Genomic DNA, 19,822 nt, shown 5'->3' with positions numbered 1-19,822 from the left:
GTTGCACTGTTATCTTACAACAAAGATAAAAAATTTCGCAATTTCATCGATGCGGGAAGTCTCAGGTTGACGTAACAGAGTGGCCGCCTTCTGTTCAAGCTAGGAGAGCTTGGTTTTGACATCGCTTAGATAAGGGCGTGAGAATAAAATATGAATGAGTGAAATTACGTTCAATTCTTCTAACTATTGCAAAATAGGTATACCTTTTAAATTTAGGTACAAATAAGTACGCCGTGTAAATAGGTTTACCGTATAAAAGGTGGCATTAGCAGTGAAATACAGTTTTTCCTCGATGTAGAATTTGATTGCAACACGATGTGCCTGTCAAAGCTTTTTTATGAAAAAAAAATCTGTATAATCTAAAAAAAATAGCGGTCAATAAACTGGCGGTTCGTGATAAGATCCAGTGTTGGCCAAATGTTTGCATCTCCTTCGCAGCTGACGTCTGATGCAAGAAAGATCAGGACCGTGTGGACTACATAATTGTGGGCCGTGGGGACCACGTACGAGCATTGGAATGAATTATATATTACTTGTCGTCAACGTGTGGCGATTGAGCGCATAGCCAGGAAGATAGTTTAACAACTTTCAATTGCCTTTTGCCGATGCATGGAGAGGATTATTGTTAGGCGCACAAATAACTTACACAGTAAAAATTTTTACACCCAGAAGGGTGTAAATGAGCTTGTCCCGTGGACGACACCCTAAGGGTGTTAATTCAGCACCTCCCAAAAAGGGTGCTTTACCATGCACCCTTAGAATAGGGTGTACATGTAAAAAAACTGTAGGGTGTTGCAAAAACACCCTTAAGGAAGGGTGCCTTCGATGTCCATCACTTTTTTAGCACCCTCTGAGGAGGGTGCGAGAAGGGTGCACAAGGGTGTTGAGTGCCCATGGCAGGGGTGGCAGTATTCTTTTAGACTGCACTAATAGGTATCAGCATGCACTGGTTGCACACTACTTGAAGAAAGTGGTCCTGATTATCGACGGTGAGCCACCTGTCGAGCTCCATTCATTGCGTGTGGGCAAAATTATAAACGCGTACAATCGTGTATGAACTTGTGCTGGATCTATATATACTTCACAGTATATGCATAATGCGCGTTACAGAAAATGAAGCGTTGCTGCCCTTGCATATTGCGTTTATTTAATAGGCAAATAAAATATAAACTTTTCTTCTGCCACACAACTTTTTCACCAGATATACGTTCACGTATACGTACACTACACATGCAACACCTCAAATGTTTATTATATTTTTTCAGTTTCAATTTATTGACAATTCTTTGCAACATACAATTACACTGGTTTCAGTTTAGTATACTGCTTCAAGGACATAGAGACTACAAATGAAATACACGCGAAATATATCCCTATAATTCTTTCAGGTATCTACAATCCCAGTGGCTTCCAGTTTAATACTCCTTCGTGTACACAACCGGTTAATAGGAATGAAATACAGGCAAATATATACTTATGATTCTTTCAAATATATACAATCACCATTATTTCACTATATACGCCTTCATGTACACAATCGTTCCCAAGAAGTGATGCACACAAAAATATATATGGATAGTGTTTTCAAATGTATACAATAACAGTGGTTTAAGCTTTGTATTCTTGGATGTATAACAATTGGTTATGAGAAATGATGTACATGCAAGCATATATGGGTTTTTGCACATATAACTTTAGCGAAGACTTAAGAAACCAATACAATGATCAGAAACACAATAAGCTAAAAACGAACACAAAACTGAGTCAGGACACACAAAAAACAAAAGAGGTAATGCATAATTATGGCTAATGACACAGCTGGGTCACTTTATGCCAAATGTCCCAGCCATTTTGGCAACCATCTCAAATGTATTCGAAAAACTCGTGCTGCATTGAAAATAGTGAACTTCTGGAATATTTAGAAGAGGAAAAATATTTGGTCACGTGGCTGCCTTCTGAACTTCCTGGAATGCCGTCTAGGTGTTGTATGTGAAAAATTTTATTTTAAAAGCACTGCTCCTTCTTTCCATACGAAACTCGGTCTACGTGTTACATAACAAGAGCTTAATTTGGGAGAGTTGGTTCATCGTGGTTGTGTGCTAGTCACAGCGCGACAACTTTAGGAAGAGACAGAAAGGACAGGAAAGAGCACTGACTGTCAACTGAATTTAATGAATGTGCTACAAGCGCTTTTATACGGAGTACAAGAACCGTGTTCATGCGCGACGACACGTGTGAGCACTACAAAATAATCTTAACTGTGAAAAGAATACTCCCTCTCGGAAAGGATAAGTGAACGTGTAGTGATGCACTGATCATTGGTTTACCTGATAAAAAATACTTCTACAAACGTTAAATTGGCATTAGGTAAACCTATTCTCGTGACGAATGGGGAAGATTGACTATTCCTGTCGCTGTTTAGTACACACAATTTTGAAAGCTTGCAAGGGGTGGAAAAACAACACGCTAATATCATATCTGCTGGCTATTTTTTTAATTGTGAGACACGTGATGTGGTATAACATGCAAAGGTTTTGGTCATTGTTTTTTGTTGGTCCTGTCTTCCTCAACTTTACTTTCTGCAGGAGGGTTTTGCAAACGGGTGTGATGATTCTGTTGGGATACCGAGCTTCTTTTAGTCTTTTAATCTGGTTTTTAAGCCTGACCTCACCCTTGTGCTAACATGACTTCTGAAGGGTGGCCTGAATACATGTGGTATCAATTCCTCTTTCTACTAATTTTCAACGCCCACTATCAAAAGGCAGAACATTCTTAGCACTCCTGGGCTGATAGCACCAGCCAATACCCCAACAGCATCATCACACTTGTTTGCGAAACCCTCCTGCAGAAAGTAAAGTTAAAGGAAACATGACCAAAAGAAAAAGAGAATGACCAATCACCTTTGCATGTCACACGGTACTACGTACATAAGGTGTCTCACAATTTTAGGAAAAGAGCCAGCAGATATGACATTGTTCTTTTCCACCCCTTGCAAGCTTACAAAATTGCATGTACTTACAGCAACAGGAATAGTAAATCTTGCACCATTCGTCACTAGAATAGGTTTACTGAATGCCAATCTAATGTGTATGAGATACCGCTAACACGTGGAAAAGTAAACATAGGACAAACTGGGCAATGCTTCAATGATCAAGCGAGAGATCATGCTTTAAATGTTAAGAAGGGCTATAGTAGTCTCATGGCCGGACACCGTAAAGAATGTAAGTGTAGTCCTAGGTTTCATAAAACACGGTTTTTGAAAAAAAAGCAAGCAGAAAAATGAGAGATTTTAGAACTTTATCAGGAAGGCCAAGGATTAATGCATCAGTACACCTTCACTTATCTTTTCCAAAAAAGAGTATTCTTTTCTCGGTTAAAATTATTTTGTCATGGTCACACATGTGTTGTTGCATATGAGCCCTGGTCTTGTGCTCAGTATAAAAACGCTCATAGCACCTTCAATAAAATTCAGTTGACAGCGCTCTTTCCTGTCCTTTTTGCGATAAGATTTTTATTACAGAAAGAATTTCATTTTCTTACAGTTTAGGTATAATTATGAGTTTTCATTGTATCACAACATGGAGCAAATTGCATCTCAATACGGACAAAAATCACAATTTTGTGAAATTTGTGATATTTTTTCGTATATTTCAGCAGCTTGAGAGGTATAAAGATGTTTTTTCCTCAAAATAAACCTTCTGTGGAGTAAGTATTCACTGCTCAGATATTCATACAAAGTGCAATATTGAAATAAAAAATGCAAACATAACACATTTTGGCTTTATTCTTGGAAGCGAATGTGGCAAAGAAATTGCACTATTAATATTGAGCTTCAATTACCTTACAGAAGCACATTTGCTTAACACGTAGACCGAATTAGCTTTAGAAAAAATAAGCGGTAGTTTTAAAACAAAATTTTCCACAAACAGCACACAGACAGCATTATGCCAGGAAGTTATAAGCTAGCCACATGAACAAAACTTTTTCTCGCTGAAATATTCTAGCAGTTCACTGTTTTCAATGCAGTAAGTCAGTACATTTTTTTTTCAAACACAATTCAGAAGGTCGCTAAAGTTGCTGGGACGTTTGGCGTGCAATGGTCCAGCTATATTTAAGCAAAATACCTTACACAAATAACAATATTTGTTCATCTACCATGATCACACTAGAAGAAGTTGTTCAGGCATTGTGACACTAAAATTTTCAGCGTCGTACTGCCTGAACAACTTCTTTGATAAACTCCAAACTCACGCCGAGAAAAAGCCGCTCAATCACGGTGGTTGTTAAAGGCCTTGCGGCCGTAGACAATGTTGAAAATAAAAAAAAAAATCAACTCATCAGTGCTGTCACTCCTTCTTCGTCATTACTGACACGGAAGATTTTTCGGTTATCCATGTGGAGGTTCAGGAAGTAGGCTTGCTCTAGGACGTCAGCGGCACCCTCTCATCCTGTAATAAGAGCAAATATGACTTCTCATAAAAGGATGTTCGTGCTGTTCTGGCAGCACCATATATAAAGAATGTGTAGTGTGTATCCTTCGAAATGGCGTGTAATTGACATTACACTGAACTCGAAGCATACAACCCATACATTCCAATAATTTCGTATGATAAAGATAAGAGTTTTCCAGCATACAGCAAATTCCCGAAATGAGGTGAAGTGTAAGACTACAACTCAAAAATGGCACTTAAGAAAGCCTGAACTCACCTAAGAATCAAATTCCTTCTAGGGTAGTGAGCCAGTGTGAAAAACAATTCTTAAAGTACAACGTTCAGAACATGTAGCATTAATGAAAACGCACAAGAAACTTACCTCTTCATGTACAAACAGTGAAGACATCTCTGCTTTCTCTTTTACTTGAGAACAAATGATCTTGGGCGTGGCACTAGCGAAGAGGTCTGCAAAAAAAAGTAAAAGATTTACTGACTTTAATCACGCCTCTAACAATCTGAGGAATTGTTACAAGTCACCAATCAGTGCAATTCTGACTGCCTCTATAAGGGCATCAAAAATGAACAATTTTCTCGTTCTTTCTACCCTCACAAGACGCTCCGTCAATGGAATCTAATCCAAATTTGACGCTGTGCTTCCTATTTGCCTGCTTTCTAGACGTAGGGCTGCGAACATGTGTTTTATGCACCTAATCTAGCACAGAAATTCGTCATCTATAATTCAATCATCTTAATTCATTGTAATTTGATAAAAGATGTGATAGCTCGTCCAGTTTTTAAAGAGTTGCGCGCCTGCAATAGGCACTGCCTAGCACGTATGAAAGTATTTCTTTAAAATTTTTTTTTCAAAGCTTGCTTTCAGAAAAAGCGTCTGGCATATTTCGACAACTAAGCCCATCCTCTGATGGCAATCAGGGGCCCGCTATTAGCGATTATTGACCACGGGATTTACAAACGTAACCCGCGCCTAAATACTCAGTAAACACAATCAAGCAAGCAGGAGCGCTCGAACGACACCAACGCGCGCGGACGCCGTCTACGTTGCAGCAGCCATGGCTTATGCTAGAGCTACCGCACATAGCTCAATCAGTCACGTATACTTTCCTGATTCTGTTATAACGCCGAACGTTATCGCAGATGAAGGCAAAGCACGAAAACAGCAAACAGAAACGAGGGAAAACAACGCACGGCGATGGCCACAACAACGCTCCTTTGGAAGTCTGCTAGATCTTTCCCTGTTGCTGGTGACACTTGTGCTAAATAGCTTAAAAGACCGAGGCGCACGTGCTGGGAGCATCGCGGTATATCAGCACCTCCATCTATACCGTCTTTAAGCAAAAAACAAAGGCCATTTCGTACAGTGCGCCTCTGTACACAATTTTTTCTTTTTCTTTCTTTTTTTACGCTTACACCTACAGAAGCACGTTGCACATTTGAGTATTAATAGAAATGTTATTAAGATGTAGCCCAAAGCACAACTTAAAACAATATCAATCACTTTGTGCAGTGTGGAGACAATGTGCGATCAGCAACTAATCCCGCCCTTGTTAAGTGATCACATCACTCACTGTATGAGTGATGCAGGCACTTACACAACATCGCGCAAAGCAGTGTGAACTCGTTAAGTCACACGTTTAATCGGGCATCTGCAACAGGCCCGCGAACGCATGCTGTTGTAAATGGCTGGCAGCCTACTTCGGCAGCGCTGCTGCAGGCGCCCAGCTAGCGCTGTATGATTACTACCTACGAAAACAGTACACACACCGTTAACAGGCCCACGTTGTCCGTGTCCGCCACTCCATGAATATTCCTTAATCCGAGCGTCACTTCGAACACGGTGTCATTCGTGACCACCATTGAATATGCGCCTGTTCGCTAGAACACACACAGCGACCAAGGCCTCAGACCAACGCAACGCATTTGAAAGACGATGAGACAGAGAGAGCAACGTTGAGAGAGAGAAGGAGGAGGCACTGGCGGCGGTGCCTCCGCCTAGACGGCGCCGAAAGGCAAGCGCTATGGCGCATACGGCGGACGGCCCTTCGGCGCGGAATGACTCCTTGTAAACGGCAGCTCTCCTTCCAGCCAGTAGCACAGCGACGCAGGTTATTTACCAGCCTCGGGTTCTTTGAGTATTTTGACGGAATGCGATTGCAGTGGGCGAAAAATAGTGAAGCAAAACTTGCGGAAAACAAAGTGCACCATGGAATGGCCAGAAACAATAATTATTTCGTCCTCGGTGGCATTAGCGGGAGAGCATCGCTACACCTTTTTCCAGAGGAATTTCTTTTCGCATTGTCTGTGTCTGGCAATTCCGCGTATGGTGCCGCAAACACTGAATGCGTAGTCGAAGCTGGAACAAATTAATCCACAGTCGCGGATGTTTAGAAGGCTTGTCACGCACCACGAAACGTGCCGAGGTTGTTATAACAAACTGTTTGCTGACCACATGATCAGCACATAATTCCATATGGTTGCCCAATGAGTTAGCTAAGCACCTGTAGCAAAGGCAGGGCACGTTCTTGTTAAACGTTGTTAATATAAACGATGGTTGTGCATAAGTGCAGTGACAGCTTTCCGTGTAAATTGGTCATAACCCACGTTTTCGAGCGTAGAAGCGCCTCAACGGACCTAATCAGCTACCACAGCAAGTTCGTAAGCAATGATGAGGTACGAAAATGTGCAGCTGTTTTCCATGTACTGAATAGTCCGTGTACAGTGCGTTGACCACCGCCATTTCTTAAGCCACCTCCCATATAGACTCCCAGTCTGAACAGGTGTGGGACCTTAAACACTAAGAAGCAGTGCCCCCCCCCCCCGCACACACACACGAAATTTGAGGGCGCACGGGCTGATACACCCGCATACTTATTCACAGGCGCACACACATACACGTATACACACATACGGCAACACACACACGCGACCGTAAACGCACGCATGCATTGGCGTACACATGTGCACAGGCACGCTTAACACAAGCACGGACTCGCTCATACACGCGCACGCACACATGCATGGGTGTACACACAATCGCGCTTACACGCGAACACATGCGCAGGCTCACGCACACACACCCATACTCGGGTTCCTGTATATAATCCAGAGCAAACATGTAGCTTATAACCAACGCTAAGGTGAGCTTTCGTAACGTGGATTGCAGTTAATTGCCATTATAGATGAAACGCGATTTGCTTCTGCTGGCATTCTGCTGTATTCGGAGAGCACCTTCACACATTCCAAGTCTAGGCCGTCACTTAACGCAAGGTCCACATATTCGTGCAGTAGCTACGCTGCTCGGCCGCCAATCCGAAGGTCGCGGGTTCGATGCCGGCCGTGGCAGTCGAATACAGATGGAGGCGAAAAGGTAGAAGCCTGTGCACTGTGCGATATCAGCGCCCAATAAAGAAAACCAAATGGTCAAAATCTCTAGAGCTTTCCACTACAACGACCCTCATAATCATATCGAAGTTTTTGAGACGTAAAATCCCAAATATTATAATTATGTGTTCTTCTTATGCTGCATATTCCATCTGATGAATCGTCACCTACACCCTTCTCAGGCACAAAAGCACCCTTAGAGCCTATTTTAGGGTGCTATCGAGGCAAGCACCCAAACAAATGGGTGCTTTTTTTTCAATCGACCATTTATGGGTGTTAAAGGGTGTTGCAAAGGGTGCTTTCTTGTAAAAGCACCCTTTTTGCACCCTTTTGGGTGTAAATTTTTTACTGTGATACGACGGTTCACTAACGCTGACCTCTAACACCATCACCAGTGTATTGGTGAGTGAGTGAGTGAGTGAGTGAGTGAGAGACTGACTGACTAAGTGAGTGGAACAGTCTAGGATAGAAATGGCGATATCTTCCCACGCTGGCTGAAGCAAGTGAGAATTAGGCAATAAAGAAAGACGTGTTAAAAAAATATACTGTAGCACTGTTTCCCTGTATTTGTAACACCAATGAATGTATAAATATTGCATTGTTCGCATTTATTTATTAGGCAATATTTGTTTATATATTTATTTTTTTTTTGTTCTCTCTCTTTATTTTTCTAAGGTAGCAAATGTTTACTATGACTGACCTCCGTTCCTTCTATTCCCCTGAAAGGAAATGTGGTTATGTTTTACCTTTATGCCCCCAAACCAAAATGCTACGCACTATTCCCATTTTTCTTCGGGCTAGAAAAAGGTCAGCGCCTGAAAACATACTGCTAAGCGCCCCGTCTGCGGCGCTTTTCTCTTCCTCCTTTCCCTCTTTCTTGGCCCGCCCGAACGTCGGTCTCCATCCGTGCAATACAAACCGAGGTAGCGGAAAACAAAAGCACCTCGCGTGAGCCACCACGATCTCTCGGAAATGGGGAACCGGGCGCAAAACGGGAAACCATCAACACCGCCGTGCGCGCCTACACATTGACGCGCGTCACGCCGCACAGCGCGCAGACGTCGCCAGTTTCCGGAGCCAGTGAGAGACGCGGGTAGCGCGAGCGGAAAACAATCACGGACAAGCAGGACGTGTAAACAGGCAACCGACCCAACGGAAGTGAGCAGCCTCCACGCTCCCACACCAGCAGCCGACACAGCTTCCGTTTCTATTGACACTTCTCCGTGGCTGTTCTCTATATACGCTACTCTGGGTCTTTTGTTTAGTCGCGCTTCTTTTTCTTACGCTTTGGCTTCTTAGCCCATCGCCGATGCTTATATAAGACTGCTTAGGAAGCCTCCTTCTGTCAGTATACGGTCAACGCCGATTGCCTGATGGAGCGCGAAGCGGCCATCTGATGCTCGCCGATGCGCACAACTATAGACCGTCCGGAGGCAGTGGGTGGCGCAGAAGCCTATCCGGAAACAAACGGGCAAGCTTTCCGTTTTCCTTCTCAGAAAGAAATCGAAGGCGCGCTTCTCTGTTTCCTCCATAAAAGCGATTACATTGAGATGGCGCGGAGAACTGCTGGTGCGGCTGCCCGTTGCACTTTAACCGCCTTCGTGTTCTGTTCCTCCCGTTGCCGCGTAGAATATGTGGCCGATGTGGCGTCAATGAGAGTGCGTTGGTGCCCACGTGATTGTCATAAGGCAGTAACGATTCAACAAAACTATGAAATACGAGCCACTTGCGCCCAATCGTGATTTGTCACTGCGGGTTAGTTTATTAAACGCCTCATAAAGTGAAGCACTTTATTTCTCCATGCAATATGCTTAAACCCTATACCTCGCTTTGCATAAACCCCAGAACGGGTATGAATAGTCTTGGTAGCGCGCATGAATGGCGAGTGTCTGTACATTTCAAATGTCTGTCTCCTAATAAACAATATTTTATTCGTGATCACCATTGTCTAAAGAGAATGAGTAAATTAAGACAGCTGCCCCTGTCAGCCGCTTAATGGGTCGCAAATTTTCGCCAGCATACACTCTCTTTACCTCGGTTTACTTCCGTCGAACTTCCTGCATATACACAGCGCTTGCCTTGTATATCTATCTTGTTGTCGAGCAGCGCCAACGTTCTTTCATACTGTTCTGCGCTCTCAAAATGTAAAATTTTTTTTACACTACATGCGTAAGTATTAACCCATTTTTAAAGATGATCGTTCCTATTTTTTCGCAACGGCAACATGCTCCGAATATCCATGATATTGCGCGACATTTAGCATCTCGAAGCTCAGGGCGACACTGCTGTAAAAGGTGCTTCAAAGTTCATGACATCATGGCGAGCCGATGGTGGAACCGTCAGAATTTGTTTCCACCCATTTTCTAGCTCCTGAGGCCCTCTGCTGTACGGCAGTAGTAGTTTTTGGTAATCAAAATAAATGAGAGAGCACAAGTAAACATTGTTTTCGCAGGTTTCATTGATTGACGTAAAATTTGCCGAAGCTAGCAGTGCACGAATGCCACCCCAGACTGTGTACTTGACTCGACGCCCAGTACAGAAGCTGGTCTGCACAGTGCATTTTTTATGAAAGGGAACACGGGAGCGTGTAGCCTGCACACACTGGTGGCTTCTGGCAGTACGTTCAAGCGGGACTGAAAGCAAACATAGCCTTTTTTCCTGTCATCTCGAGTTGAGCAAAACAAGTGCAGGGTGATTCCACGAGAGATTGACACGGGTTCACAAGTTGATATTTTAGATTTCATTGAGTATTATATATTTCATACACTTCACACCAGGTAGCCCGAAAGTCAAATTCATTTTATGATTAACGGCATAACTTACAAGAAAAAAAATATCAAACTTCACCAACATGGAGGCATCAATTTCGTCACATGTCATTTTCGAAAATTGCAGATGCTATAAAGAGACAAATATTTTTGTTTCAAGAAAGATACTTTTTTACCTGAAATGCATATCTAATGAAGAATGAATTCGTACGGTTTTAAGTTTGTAGACCTTAAGAAAATAGCTTTTAAACATGTCTAATTTTGCGACAGTTTAAAATAAGTTACGTATTTTCCTTTTTTTTCTCCGTAAGTAATGCAAGCAGCGTTTTCAAACTTGACACGTTTTAAGGATATAGTGTGTTCATTAGGTACATAAATAATTGCTTCCGTAGGGCAAATGTACATTTTTATATATTGCCTCAAAATTCTCATATTGGCAAAAGTGTACTCCACTGAAAATTGAATATTAAAAAAAAGCCCATCTTCGATTTTTCCTAAAATCCCGTAAATAGACAACCGAAGGCCATCATACAGTAATATAGAAAAACATTTTGCAATATTTTGTTTTTAGCGACAATATTCGTGGTACAAATCAGAGCTTTTCGAGAATGCGCTGATAAGTTGAGAAATCTAGAAATCGGAACGGAAAAGCGGCAATGAGCTTCAAACGCGAGTAAACGTGACCGGATTTGGTGAATAAAGGCTGTTTTAGCAGATCGCAGTTACTATTTTGAACACAATATTCTACAGTATCGGAATTCACTCTTATACGTAGAGCACTGAGACTTCCAATATGTGGTGCCTCTCCATTACTGACACACAGATGGAGCTGCTGTGACGGCCATGTGTTTGCAACACGTTGGCTAAGAGCATTGAATGTTGAATGAGTTCATAAATGATTCATAACAAATCTTTATCGTTTGGGGCACGAAGACTGCCGAGTTAGACTGAAGAACACGCTTTAGGGCAAGTTGTCATCCGTCGTCTGCTCTACAGATGAATTTCTGTGCGCCGCATCTCGGAGGCAATGCTTTAGATTACATAGTTCAAAAGTAGGGACAAAGATTACGCCTCCCGTATTTTTATCGACAAAAAAATTGTGAAATTCATTTTAACGTACTATACTTCAGTTTTGCATTTGCACTGTGGATACTTGGGCGCAAGTATCTACAGTGCAAATGCAAAACTTTTTATTATTCAAATTTCAGTGGAGTACACTTTTACCAATATGAGAATTTTGAGGCAAAGTATAAAATGTACATTTGCCCTGCGGAAGCAATAATTTATGTACCTAATGAACACACTATATCCTTAAAATGTGCCAAGTTTGAAAACGCTGCTTGCATTACTTACGGGGAAAAATGGGAAATACGTAACTTATTTTTAAACTGTCGCAAAATTAGACATGTTTAAAAGCTATTTTCTTAAGGTATACAAACTTGAAACTGTATGAATTCATTCTTCATTAAACATGCATTTCAGTAAAAATATCTTCTTTGAAACAAAAATATTTGTCTTTTAATAGCATCTGCAATTTTCGGAAATGACAGGTGACGAAATTGGTGCCTCCGTGTTGGTGATGTTTGATATTTTTATTCTCGTAAGTTATGCCGTTAATCATAAAACGAAGTTGACTGTCGGGCTACCTGGAGAGATGCATCAATTATAAAATACTCAATGAATTGTAAAATATCTACTTTTGGACCCTTGTCGATATCTCGTGGAATCACCCAGCAGTGATATGAAACCGGAGGCAAGATTGCAACCCCCTCGTCCTTCATGGCGATTACCGGCTTCTTGCGCAATCGCCTTGAAGGGGGAGGGAGTTACAGCTTTGTCGCTGGCTTGATATCAGTATTACCAGTGATTGATTGTTTTACTCGTCTCGAGATGGCGCGAAAAGACGCTGCGGTTCCATTCGCTCTCGCTTGAACGCGCTCCCAGCAGCAGAGGGAGCACGCAGGCTACGCGCTCTCGTGTTCCCTTTCGTTTAATTAGACACTGTATATATAGCCCGTGAAAACTTTATAGCTGTGCTATGTAATCAAGCCTAATTGAGCATACGCAGCGGACGTACCGCAAATGCTGTCACGTTTGCCGTTATTACCGTGCGGCAAAATGCACTTGCTAGAGATGAAAGTGCAGTGATATGAGTTTTTGCAAAAGTTCAAATTTGAATACTCTGGCACAACACATCTTTCCGTTCCGTTGTTTCTTTATTGAAATAACTAAACTTTCTTGGTGGTTCCTTGTTCCCATCGTCCTTAAAACGTGGCTCAATAATAAGTGCTGATTTACGATTTGGGGGGTAGTGCATGCTAGATATGCCTGCATGTGCCTCTGAAGTTCTTGGGCGTGTATGACAAACACTGTATTTACGTGCATAAAGCTGCTGTGCACAAAAGCTAGACAACTTTGGTCATTGCACTCACCTCACTTGTACATCACTCTCTCGATCGCATTTGACCACCGGAGATTGCAAGTGCGTGTCTGCGGTCCATGCGAACGTCCGTCGACCTCGTTCAGCCGATCTGCTTAGCCACTGTCGGCCGCACACATTCGGTTTTTCCCACTGAAACTTCTTTGCGTGATCGGGCACAAAACGGTCTAATTGATCACTTTTTGGTGACTGGGGAAGTACAACTAACATTTTCTCCGGCATTGTGCGTGATACTGGGCCCCGAAATGTGCGACCGCTGACATCACACGTGCACCGCTACGGTACCCGGCAGAATAGCTTTCTTCACAGCAGCCTTCATGCGATGGGCTGAAGCGGCGTGTCCTTTTTTTTTTTTTGCTGTTCAGGATCAGTCTTATTGCGCGGTTCGTTATAGAAACAATGATTAAATTCAAAGAGCACTTATATGACTTTGTGAAAAATGTTAACAGCCAACGACAAATAGATGCAATTTTTATGGACTTCTCCAAAGCCTTCAATCTCGTTTCCCTCCTCAAGCTTAACCGTAATATAAAACGCCTAATAGGAGAAGGACCACTCACGCGTTGTATTGAGGAATATATGAGACCGTTATCAGTACGTTCAGTACAATGGTCATGTATCTGATACTGTTCCCATTTTATCTGATGCGCCAATAGGTTCTATATTAGCCCCGATGCTCTTTTTATAATATGTAAACGATGTAACTAAGCACGTCGACGTAAACATGGGATATTGGCAGACGACTGTGTACTGCGCCACACAATCAAAACTGAAGATCATCAAACAAAACTTGGTAATTCTCATTACGAAGTGGCTCAGTGGTGTTCAGACTGGCAAATGGTGTTAAATGCAGAAAAGACCGTCTATATAAACACTACAAACAAGAAATAAACACTTACAGTTTCCAACAGTATCAATTGATTTTGTGGGGTTTAACGTCCCAAAACCACCATATGATTATGAGAGACGCCGTAGTGGAGGGCTCCGGAAATTTTGACCACCTGGGGTTCATTAACATGCACCCAAATCTGAGTACACGGGCCTACAACATTTCCTCCTCCATCGGAAATGCAGCCGCCACAGCCGGGATTTGATCCCGCGACCTGCGGGTCAGCAGCCGAGTACCTTAGCCACTAGACCACCGTGGCGGGGCCACAGTATCGACAGTGCCCTACTACGAAACGTTTCCCAGGGTGTCGCGATTAGCAGTCACCTTAGCTGGAATGCACGTGTGCAGCAAATTTCTAAAAAAAAGAGATGAATTAATTGTTTTTCTCAAATGATCGCTTGCATGATTTACCTTTGAAACACGTTCTCTTGCCTACACCAGTCTCATCCGACCGACATTGGAATACGCCAGTCTTGCGTGGTTTCCGCACAATAAACACAGCATCGCTGTGCTCTAGCGGGTAGAAAGGGAAGCTGTGCGCTTCATTTTTTTGTTATTACAGGAGTATAGTGACTCCCCAACAGAACTTTTTCGGCTGCCTGGCTTCGCTACTTTGTCTAACCGAGCGAAAGTGCACAGATAGAAGTTCCTGTATTTGTTGTCACAAAATAGTTTTAACATAAACCCAGGTTCATTTCTTACATACAGCTCTTACAACACGAAACAAACACAGATTCACGTTTGAAGAATTTTGTCCTACTAACAATGTATTTCAATTCTCATTTTTTTTCTGCGAGCCGTAATAGACTGGAATGCCTTAGATGAACTTATTGTTACTGAGCCTACGGTACAATTATTCTCCGAACTTTTGAAAGAAGCTGTTTAACGCGGAGACATGTCACCCTGTATATTACTACTTTATTGTTTTTTACGTTGCTGTGGTATGCATAATGCAATTGCTTGCTGTGTGTAAATTTAGAGTGTGAATTTTTGTTTATACGTGCAAATATTTATTTCTTACAGAGCACATAATTGGCTGTTCGCATTACTTATGTACACTCATGTATGAATAACATCCCACCCCGGTAATAATCCCTCTGAGGGATTGGCAGTGTTCGAAATAAAATAAATATGGCTGCGACGGGTTCCGGAAGGGTGGTTGGTCACACCTTCCGACGGGGCGTTTTCTTCAAACTAAAAAAGCATGAGTGGTTTAGGCGTGGTGCATACATTTCCACTAGACAAATATAGATAAGCCTAAATAGGATTGTTCGTCTCGAAATTCGTTTCGAAATGTTTTTACTGTGTAGTCTCAGGTCTGGACCTCTTATGTAGATGCCCGTTTTTTAACGAGTAAGCCACAAGGCCTTGCGTCATGAAGTGAAATGTAAGAACTTAAAGGAATGTCACGCGCGCAAGTGAGCGTGTTCAGAAGTTTGATACACTTTCCGCGAAAATAGTGGTTTCCTCAAGACTTTCGTTCGTATAGAAAACCAGCTGGTTGAGGCGGTAAGCGTGTTTTCACAATACTGTGTGTCGTCGATCATTTTACCTTAAGAGGAAGTAGCGCAGTTTGTAACATGAACAATTGGGATAGGAAGCCTATCTCTCTTGTCCATGTTAAAAACTACGCTACTTATTCTTACGGTAAAATGATCAATCACCAACCAGCACAGTTATCAACCTTATCGTCGAGCTGGTGTTATACAATTAGCATTTTATGCGGTATTTTTAGCGAGTCTTATTTTAAGTAATTTCTGCCATTTCTTTTTTTGTTTTGAACAATTTTAATGATTTAACTGCAAGTGATCGTGCTAATAATGTTATATTAAGTTATATATTGTCACAGGGTCGTGACAATGATGAAGGGAGCAGAGAGTATAGGTCGAAGATTGAACTGTTTATTCAACCGAACTGTGGCCACGTAAAAAGAAATCGAGATTTCACCTAGACACTGGCACTGATATCGGCGAACTGAGTATCAGTCGTCGATCAAAGGACAAGCGGCGAAGCGTGTCGGCATTTATAGCCTTGCCATCGAATATCCTAGCGTTATAGTTAGCAGAGACGTAGGTTCCCTAATAATCTAGGACGTTCTGGAAGTGGGCATAATTTTAACAAAACGATATGCTAAAGCGTCGAAGCTTCTCGTAAATCGTAGGCGTGGTTTGCGCTGAACGTAGAGTAGCCAAAGAGAAACATAAAAATGACAAGAGTGGTCACTCGGGCCAAAAAGCGGCTGAGCTACGTAGCTTCACCCCAGCTGTAAGATGGCAGCACATCACTTACTGTTTCAAGGAAACACGCGTACTAGTTATATACTACAATACATTTTCTAGAGCTTTATATGATGACGAAATTGTCGGCTCCGGTGTCGACGAGAGCTGTGACGCTGTCGGCGTGGATGACAATGCCGAGGTCGCTAGTTCGTCGCCTGGCGAAGTGGTTTGGTCGCGCGTCGGATCACGGATACGACGGTTTGCACCACTGTTTCGACGTTGCGTAATCAGGACTTTTTCTGGTCGCGAAGTTTCGACGTCGGGGTGACGTTAAGGTGATGGTGGGTTCTCGAAGTTTCGTCGTGGCGTCATCGGTAGAGAATTTTCGGCAGTTCGTCGTGCAGCAATCGCACCTCCATAGGTTGGTGGCTTTAGTTTTCCTGATACGGGCTAGGCGACCTGCACCGGCTTGGGCCAGTGTACTGATGACGATGCGGTGACATGTAGCGGCAGGGTGAAGGTGAACGAGAAGATCCTCGGCGTGTCATTTTCGTTCCGACTAGATAGTTGGCGATGTCACGTGGTCTTTCAACCTGTTGTGGACGTGGCGCGTCGACGGCGAAACCATGTAGCTTCATCTGGCGGTACTGGTAGTGGCGGTACGTGTGCCCAGCTTCACCGCGGTGGTAGCACAGTGGGTGGGGGTCTGAGGCGCGCCAGACGTCAGTCTTCCTAGGAACGTAGCCCCGCCGCGGTGGTCTAGTGGCTAAGGTACTCGGCTGCTGACCCGCAGGTCGCGGGATCGAATCCCGGGTGCGGCGGCTGCATTTCTGATGGAGGCGGAAATGTTGTAGGTCCGTGTGCTCAGATTTGGGTGCACGTTAAAGAACCCCAGGAGGTCAAAATTTCCGGAGCCCTCCAATACGGCGTCTCTCATAATCATATGGTGGTTTTGGGACGTTAAATCTCAAATACCAATCAATCCTAGGAACGTAGTGCAGGCCAACGGGAGGCTCATAGGACGTCAATGATGGCGGCAGCGGCGATTTTTGATGGCAGAAATGCGGTGGGACAGCGTCCTGACGTGGGCTGGGAGGAGCGTCGCATCACGTTGCAGCGGCGTACCTCACAGCTTGCGGCTCGGGCAGAGGAGCTTGGAAAATTCGAAGCGATAACCGTATACATCTTGCATTTTGTTGGCGATCAAATTAACTTGAGGCTGCGGGGAAAGAAATAGCTCGCGCACCTTTCGAATTGTCTCATACAGGTCGCCGTTGCTGAGGGCATGAGCCTCGGAATGCTGTACTGCTTAAGGGTGGTGGTCATACTGCCTTCTGCGCATATCTAGTGCCTTCTTGCTGGTGGAGGCCTAGGCGAGGAACTCTTCGACCGTCTTCGGCGGGTTGCGCACAATGCTCGCAAAGAACTCTTCTTTAACACCTTGCATATGGTGCTGGACCTTCTTGTCCTTGGTCATGGCGGAGTCAGTGTGGCGGAACAACCGGGTCATCTCCTCTACGAAGATTCTGACATTCTCGTTGGGGAGTTGCACACGCGCCTCCAAGATAGTCACATCACGTTCCTTGCGGACGACGCTCGTGCACGTGCGTTGAAACGTCGTCCGAAAGGCATCCCAGCTTCGCAGCGTGGACTCCTGGTTCTCGAACCACATCTTTGCGGCGTCTTCTAGGTAGAAGTATACGCGGCGTAGTTTTTCTTCGGTGTCCCAGCTTTTTAAGGAGGCAACTCGGTCATATGTCTCGAGCCAGGTTTCCGGGTCCTCATTAGGTTCGCCATGGAAGCTCGATGGCTCTCGGGATGAGTGCATCACGATAGCCGCAGGCAGTGGCGCTGCGGCAGTCATCGCTGCAGCAGTGGTCGTCATGGTGGACGTGCGAGTCTTGTTGGGGAGAGGTCCGTACTCCGGTGGTAGACCTTGTTACCTGCGGCTGACTCGCTGGTCATGGTTAGCGTTGGTGTGTTCTCTATGGCGTGGAGTTGGTTCACGGCTGGAAGGGGGCGTGCGGTACATGAATCGGGGAGCACCTCCACCAGATGTCACAGGGTCGTTACAATGACAAAGAAGCAGACAGTAGGTGGAAGATTAAACTGTTTATTCAGTCGAACTTGTGGTCACGTAAAAGGAAATTGAGATTACAGCAAGACACTGGCCCTAATATCGACGAACTGAGCATCGGTCGTCGATCAACTCACAAGCGGCGAAGCGTGTCGGCATTTATACTCTTGCCATCGAAAATTCTAACGTTACCGCTAGCTGCGACGTAGGTTCCCGAATAATCCGTGACGTTCCCGAAGGGGGCATATATTTAACAAAACGATCTACTAAAGAAATGTAGTCGACAAGAGTGACGATGTGGGCTTGGTGGTGAAACATTTGAAAGAAATTTATGTAGCGCGAGGCGAAAAAACGAACACAGGAAAGAATAGACTGAGAGGACACTCTATCAGTCTATTTTTTCCTGTGTTCGTTTTTTCGCCTCGCGCTACATAAATTTCTTTCGGATCTACTAAATCTTCGAAGCTTCTCTAACATCGTAGGCGTAGTTTGCACTGAACGTAGTGTAAAGGGGTGGTAACAGCTTGAGGAAAGAAACGTGGCAATATGATGAACATGATCAAGTTTCCTCGTTAAAATATGTGCGATAAAGTGATCAGCATGATCAGGCTACCTCAATTTCAGCCCGTGCGAGTTAAATTGTTCCCTCTTGGTCGAGTTCGTGATAAACTTTGTCGACTTCATAAACAAAGAATATTGCGTCGTTGAACTGGAACTGATCCTAGGAGCATTATACATTCAGTGGCAGTTCAGCGTGTGTTATGGCAGCCTGACATTTAAGTTCCAACCGAGTTAAAGGCCCAGTATTTTGCCTTCACGAACGAAACTTTTCCGTAATGTGAATGCATCAATAACGGTGGTTATTATGCCGACAATCAAATAGTTTCCGGGATATGCACTTTCTGCACAGTCAATAAACGTGCACGTGCATAAGGAGCGAGAAGATCATTTTGGTATTAGCATTCATACACCTCGCTGCTCACCCCAACCAGGGCCTCCTCTATTTTATCAATGCCACCCAAATATGCGCCTGCTCCAGGCGCTCAGCACCCTCTCTTTTAACCCGTTCCCGCTATCGCCGATCACCTAGTCTCTGCGTGTGCTTTGCGTTCATGTAGTGCCTAACGATGAAAATGATAAGAAGTGATTGTTTGTTCACTTGTGTACAGATCCTTGGAGAGGCGCCTTGCATTCCTCGTGTTCACAGTGTGTGGGGAGGGGGGGTGGATTAATTTTAAATGAAAAGAAGAGAAAAGGGAGCCCCATAACTGTCTCTCAGGGGGAGGACACTTCAACAGTAGCTCACGAGAAATGGGGGTAGAAAAGGGAATAAAAGGATAGAATTCAAAGGTAGAGAAACAGAGAGAGAGGAAGGAGAGAGCGAGGTGGTGGGACAGGGAGTGACGGAAGTAAGGAGAAAACAGGAAAGAAGGACATGGTTGCAGAGGTGCGAGGACGGGGCACCATGCACTGGCGAGAGCTCTTGTCGGCCACAGGAGATGGCGTGTGGCTAATCCAGTCGGCCAGAGCTACGCTGTCGTCGTCGGGGGGGACCGGCGGTAGGAGGTGGCGTAGGACCAACCCAGTCGGCCAGAGC

At 44.0% G+C, this 19,822-nt stretch overlaps 1 protein-coding gene and 1 long non-coding RNA gene across 2 annotated transcripts in view; one reads left to right on the top strand and one right to left on the bottom strand.

Annotated features, from left to right (window-relative positions):
• LOC119161858 (uncharacterized) overlaps nt 1-19,822 on the top strand; it is a 159,736-nt gene that overhangs the window by 43,255 nt on the left and 96,659 nt on the right. The window lies entirely within an intron of this gene.
• Nucleotides 1,231-6,397, bottom strand: LOC142776523 (uncharacterized). The gene is made up of 3 exons (XR_012887604.1): nt 6,216-6,397; nt 4,813-4,898; nt 1,231-4,448 (listed from the first exon to the last, which is right to left on the bottom strand). It is a non-coding gene; the product is annotated as an uncharacterized LOC142776523 (long non-coding RNA).

The sequence above is a fragment of the Rhipicephalus microplus genome, chromosome X, assembly GCF_043290135.1.
Source record: "Rhipicephalus microplus isolate Deutch F79 chromosome X, USDA_Rmic, whole genome shotgun sequence".
NCBI classification, from domain to species: Eukaryota; Metazoa; Arthropoda; class Arachnida; order Ixodida; family Ixodidae; genus Rhipicephalus; species Rhipicephalus microplus.
This window is presented reverse-complemented; position numbering and strand designations above follow the sequence as displayed.